The sequence below is a fragment of the Amblyomma americanum genome, chromosome 1, assembly GCF_052857255.1.
Source record: "Amblyomma americanum isolate KBUSLIRL-KWMA chromosome 1, ASM5285725v1, whole genome shotgun sequence".
NCBI classification, from domain to species: Eukaryota; Metazoa; Arthropoda; class Arachnida; order Ixodida; family Ixodidae; genus Amblyomma; species Amblyomma americanum.
In genome coordinates this window covers 61,348,626-61,355,066 of record NC_135497.1, presented here as the reverse complement: position 1 = coordinate 61,355,066, position 6,441 = coordinate 61,348,626, and the positions used below count along the sequence as shown (strand labels likewise).

At 49.8% G+C, this 6,441-nt stretch overlaps 1 non-coding gene across 1 annotated transcript; it reads left to right on the top strand.

The window, feature by feature from the left end:
- The first annotated feature begins 3,374 nt into the window (after nucleotides 1–3,374).
- TRNAS-GCU (transfer RNA serine (anticodon GCU)) lies at nucleotides 3,375–3,456 on the top strand. The gene has a single exon. It is a non-coding gene; the product is annotated as a tRNA-Ser (tRNA).
- The last annotated feature ends 2,985 nt before the right edge of the window (nucleotides 3,457–6,441 follow it).

Below are 6,441 nucleotides of genomic sequence, written 5' to 3'. Positions count from 1 at the left end.
CTTCTTCCTTTCTTCTTTCAGTCCCTCCTTTATCCCTTCTCTTACATCGCGGTTCAGGTGTCGGCAGAGGTGTGAGAGAGATACTGCGACATTTCCTTTCCCCCAAAACCAATTTTATTTCATTTCACAACCGCGCCGCGGCGCTGTGGTGCGGTGCGCCGCCGCACAGTAACTCTACCGCCGCCTAATGTTCCTGTATATGCTCATAACATGGAGGATTCGTGGTAGGTGGGGTGGGCTGCCAGCGTCTTGAGCCTCCGGGACATGAACGTTTGAGTTCAGTGGGGCCGTGCGGGGGCCCAAGGGCCTGCGTGTCCTAATTTCCCCTGTACCCATTAAAGTTTTCACCACCACCTAGCATGGAGTAAGGAAAACTCAGGAGAGGCCCTCGCTATTCGAGCTGCACTTCAAAAAGTGTGCCGGAAGTAACGTGTTTTCGCAGACACTACTGGGAGTCTGGCCGACGGCGCAGCCAATGGTAACGCGGGGCGCATCGTCGTCGCCTGCTACAATGTCTGCTGCGCATGCGCAAGCTCGCCGAGATGGCGGTTTAGTAGGCGGAGCAGGGGGAGCCGGCTTCAAAAAATTCGACGTAACCGCCTCTCCTCTATTCTTTGCTTCCTCAATGGCTCATAGGAACACTACCGCCGCTGGCCGCCATGATTGAGGTGCACGTAGCAGACGAACTCCTGCTCCGCAAGCATGTTTTCTCTTGGTGTCGCATTAAGACTGCCGTTTGGGATCCGCGTGCGTCAGAGATTCGGCTGGTAGTCGCTGGGTGCGATAGCCGCACGTAACTACATCGTAAACGAACGCCACTTCGATTGGGCAGATGCGCTTGTTAGCTCTGCTCGAGCCGACCGAGAAAGGCGCCGCGACGAAATCGGTCGCGGGTTTGGTTCCCTTTGATTCTGGGATAGAAGCTCGGATAGTGGTCATTGGCAGCATGGCTTCCGTCCAACCGTTGAGCCGCATATAGTTCAGGTACATTCGCGGGGAAGTTATCGGTGGTCCGGCCTCTCGCTACGGCCTCTGGGGAGCATGAGCACATCGGGTAAATATCTGACCAAAGGCGCCGATTATGCCTTGCGTGGTGTCCTCTGCACACAACGCATACTCATGACCAGACTTGGGAAGCCTTGTTACCACTCTGGAGGAGTCGTTGTTTTGCACGAAGGTGGTCAAAGATTGTCACAACGGGCGCTCATAAGGCAGCAAACTGGGCTAGGTAGTTGTTCACTTTTGCACTGTGCACGCCATGTTGACAAAATTCCACACTACAGTACACGCTTAAAATTTTTTAACATGAACGCGCGAGCGTCGACTGGCCGGGGCTGCTGCGCCGGAAGAAGGAGAGGAGAAAACGTGCGAGGCAAGGGCACGCCCACAATTCGTGCTGCTGGAGTAAGCTTTGTCTGCTAGGCAGTTCTGATTAGTGGGAAGCAACCCCTGCCCATCATCGGCTGTTAAGCATCGGAGCCCTAAGAAGCTGCAAACAAATGTTTTCATCCGCTGCATATAGCGTGGATGATTCTGAAAAGAGCATACATTTGGGAACAGCCTAGCATGCCCAAGAAACTAGTTGCAATCGTTACTTACAATAAACTGATTGAAGAGGAGCCTCGATTTTGCCGTGTTAATTTCGTTAAAGCAAGTGCTCTCGAGTCGCTACCCGCAAATGCAACCGGGGCCTAGAGTCGTCCTTGGAACGCTACGCGTTTGCGCCAGGCCACAGCCACAGACACACGCAGCAGATAGAACACGAAACAAGCGCTCTCGGAACTCAGTCGTAAAACTTGCTTTACAGGGGTTGCTTCGCACGAAACAGAACAGCCAAGCAGACGACGCTAGCTACAGCGGCATGATCGGCGCGCATGCGCGTTCCCTCTACTGATTTCCTCAATCGGTAGAGACGTCCCCTTCGGTAGAGACGTCTCATCCATTTCCCCCTCACCTGGCCCCCAAGAGCGATGCCCAAAGGGCCAACATACATCGGGACCAGTATCCCCCTCCCCAGAATACCTCATAGCATGAACCACCACCACAACCACCACCAGTCGACGCTCCCGCGTTCATGTTAAAAAATTGGAAGGGTGTACATGCTAGCTGGCACTTGGTAGTCCACGCTTGTCACTGTCGTGTCTCTTTTTCGTGCCGTCATCTGGCAACACAGCGCTAACATTAGTGAGCTGTTTTGGTAGGGATCGAGGTTGCAGCGCCAGCTCGCGAGCTTGCAGTATCACCCCGATGCAAACGCACAGCTCACATCGTCCACGATATAAAGACGCCACTTTGGTGGCCACGGCTGCACCGAAAAACGAAGCACATGCCCCAAGAATTCATTTCAAGATCAAAGAAAGCACACGGTCACATTCTTTAATTCAACATTGAAAAATTAAAATGAAAACGGTTTTTCGGGAAAGGAAATGGCGCTGTATCTGTCTCACATCTCGGCGGGCACCTGAACAGCGCCGTAAGGGAAGGAATAAAGGAGGGAGTGGAAAAATAAAGGAAGAAGAGATGCCGTAGTGGAGGGCTCCGGAATAATTTCGACCACTTGGGGCTTTTTAACGTGCACTGACATCGCACAGCATACGGGCGCCTTAGCGTTTTGCCTCCATCCAAAGGCAGCCGCCGCAGCAAACTTAATTTGGTGGCCATTCTGAGCTTGTTTAGGATGCACTTCGTCCAAAAATTTCGCACTTCGTCCAAAAAAAAAAGATGTAGTACAGCTTGGAAATCAACAGCTCTGCGGAGGTATACGAAATCCAGTAAAGAAAGAGCCCCGCAGACGCCCCGCAGCTACTGAGTGGCGCTGAGTCACCGTTCTCTTCCCCGCTAATTTGCCTGAACTACATCCGACTTCGGTTGTACGGAAGCGCTGCTGTCAATGACCAATATCCGAGCTTCTATCCCAGATGAAGGGGAACCAAACCCGCAACCACCTTTCGACGCTGCGCTGGTTTCCTCGATAGGTTCGACAAGCGCAGCTGCCCAATCGAAGTGGCGTTCGTTTACGACGTAGTCACGTGCGTCTGTCACGCCCAGCGACAACCGGTCGAATCTGCGATGTACGCGGATTTCAAGCGGCAGTCTGAATGCGACACGCGAAGAAAACACGCTTGCGGGTCGGAGTTCGTCTGCTAGGTGCACTTCAATCATGGCGGCCGGCGGCGGCGCACCACAGCGCCGCGGTGCGGCTGTGCGCCAGTGCATACCAAATTCACCTGAAATGAAGAAATAAGTGTCAGGCAGAGCGTACTTTCAGAAAAAGCTGTGAGTTCGCAATGTACGCAAAAATAAACATTGATAAAAATTCTTTATGTGGAAGCCAGAAGGCTTAATTTGCACCTCCAAAAATTAGCAGATGTGGTGACGAGGTGGCCGAGTGGTTAAGGCGGTGGATTGCTATTCCACTGGGCTCTGCCTGCGTGGGTTCGAATCCCATCCTCGTCGCATTTTTTGCTTTTTTTACCTCATTGACCCCCGTGTATTCCTTTAGCGCCGCAGAACGACGGAAGATGTGAAAGAAACAAGAAGAGCAAAATTACTACCACACACAGCTCGTGATGCTGATCCGAAAGACGCCGGTTTGATCTTGGCCATGGCGGTCGCATTTCGATGGAGGCGAAATGTTAGAGGCCCGTATACGCTGTGCGATGTCAGTGCACGTTAAAGAATTCCAGGTGGTGTAAATTATCCGGAGTCCTCCACAACGGGGCCTCTTATAGCCTGAGTCGCTTTGGGTCGTTAAACCCTATAAAAAAAGGATATAATGATAAATGCAGCCAACTCACCCAGGTTCGCTTTCGTAGGAAAGTATTATCGGAGACAAAAGTTTGCTGGACGCGAGTTTTAGAAGAAACGTTCATTGTAAATTCAAGTAGTGCATGCATTTACGCTTAGCCGCATTCTATACGCAACCCCATATCTCAAATTCAACCGCACGGAAACCGAACGCGTGAACGCAATGATCCGCCTTGCGACTAAGGCAGCCCTAAACCTACCTCGTAGCACTAGCACAGCCAAACTTCTTGCAGTAGGCATGCATAACACCATTCAGGAACTAGTTGACGCACATCTTCAGACACAGTACCTTAGACTTGCCATGAGCACCACTGACTGCCATATTGTCACGTAGTGGTGACGGCAGTCGAAGCAGCGATGAAGATGGACAAAAGGGTCTTCTAAAAGAAAACAGTTTATTGGGCTGACTTGCACCCAAAATGGACTGAAACACTCGGAGGCGGCGAAGCGACAAGCGTGCTCGGCGGCGTCGAACCGAATGCCCGCCGCTGCCGGTCGTGCTCAATTTAAAGCTGATAGCGAACTTTCGAGATAAAGCATGCAAAGTTACTAGAACATTCCGGAACAACGTAGAATCAGCTCTGCCTGGCTGCGATCAATCGAGATAAATCTAGACGCGTCTTGCGTCGCAAACAAAGCGATAAAATGGTGTGGCAGCAGATTTGAAAAACGAACAAACACTGCAAATATTCGCGGCATTACTCCCCTCTCAAAGAAGCATCGACCCGATGCATTAAAACAAATAATGCGACTAGTAATAAAAAAATATGGATCTTAATTGCGAAAATAATGCATGGAAATGCAGCGGCCTTTAGCGCGCATAATACGGCTTCAGACGGACTACATGGACAACTTCTGGTCGTACGCGGCGTCGCTGGGATGCAGTCATTGCGTCGGGGATGACTTCATAATCCAGTTCACCTAGCAGACCAAGAACCTTGTACGGGCCGAAATAGCGGCGCAAAAGCTTTTCACTCAATCCACGGCGGCGAATGGGCGTCCCCACCCAGACTTGGTCACCTGGCTTGTATTCCGCGTTGCGTCTTCGTAGGTTGTAGCGTCTGGCGTCGGACCGCTGCTGATCTTTAATCTGTAACCGGGCAAGCCTTCGAGCTGCTTCTGCGCGTTGAAGGTAGGCGGCAACGTCGACGTTCTCTTCTTTTGTAACGTTGGGCAGCATGGCGTCTAGCGTGGTCGTGGCCTCCCTGCCATGGACGAGCTTAAAAGGCGTCATCTGGGTGGTCTCCAGTACTGCGGTGTTGTAGGCGAAGACGGCGAAAGGCAGGATGACATCCCAGGTTTTGTGTTCGGCATCGACATCCATGGCGAGAATACTCTTGGCGTACCTTAGTTTTGTACACACACACAACAACGCGCTGACTCATTTCAGCAGTCCATTTAGAGCACACTGGGCATGGAAGCAAGCAAACGAGGCCACATGCTAAGCAATCCTTTTTGCTTTGCTATCCAGGTTAGTGAATCCAAATCTGCACATTGCTACAGGAGTGACGATCGCTTTGTAGTGCTGCTGCCCTGCCCACTTTGCGTTCAGCGCTTCCTTCCTTGTGTGATTGCATTATAAAACGATCTGTTGTCTTTTGGCGGTGTTGAAACAAATCCTAGCCCCATTGAAAAACAAATGGTATCGGAAATGCTACAAGGCTAGAGAAAGATTAATTCAACAATGAACGGCCTGCAGGCGTCTCAAAACATAACTGAGAATAAACTTTCCGGTTTAAATGAGCGAATTGATGGAATTGAGAAACAGTAAATGTCTTAGCCACGAAGGTAAAAGAGATGGAATCGGCAATATCGGGACTTCAGGAGCAGCTTAGTACAGTTAGGAACCAGATAGAGATAGAAAAGAGAGGCAGGGGAAATAACCTGATCATTTACTGAATAAAAGAGCTTAGCGAGGAGACTAGCGAGGAACTGGGAAAGGAAGTAATCGATGGTGTTTTTCTGGAACAACTAGGTGTAACAGTGAGTGTGTCGAAAGATGCCAAGAGGGGGGGGGGGGCGGTACGGTAAAGGAAATAAATAAGGCGCGACCAGTCATTTTGAAACTCCTCGACTTCCGTGAAAAAATGTCAATATTACGATCAAGCCATTAATACAAAAACACCAAAATAAGCTCAAAATCCAAACACCAAAAAAGCTCAAAATCATTAGCTGAGGACTTCATCGAAATACGGAAATAACTGTGGAAAAGCTCTGGAGAAGAGAGGAAAGAGGGAGCTAAGCTTTAAAGCTAATCTATGATAAGCTAAGCGTTGATAGATAGAAACCTAAGTGACTCCGGTTTAAGGGATCTCAGACCCCGAAAATACTAAATGTTAATTACAGAAGTGTCCTAAACAAGACAACTGAGTTGGAGGCTCTTCTGCTTTTGTATGACCCTGAAATAGCGGTTTTGACAGAAACTTGGCTTAACAATAGTGTTTGACTGTGAGTTTGTTACCAGTGGCTACAGTTCGTACCGAAGGGATTGTGATGGTAGACGCGGTGTTAACATTCGGTTTAAATCATCTCTGCGACTTTTACTAATGCCTGATGTATCCAATGTAGAGTGCATTTTTTGCACAACGTACTATTATGGAAACGTTAGATATATTATTGGAGCAATGTACAGCC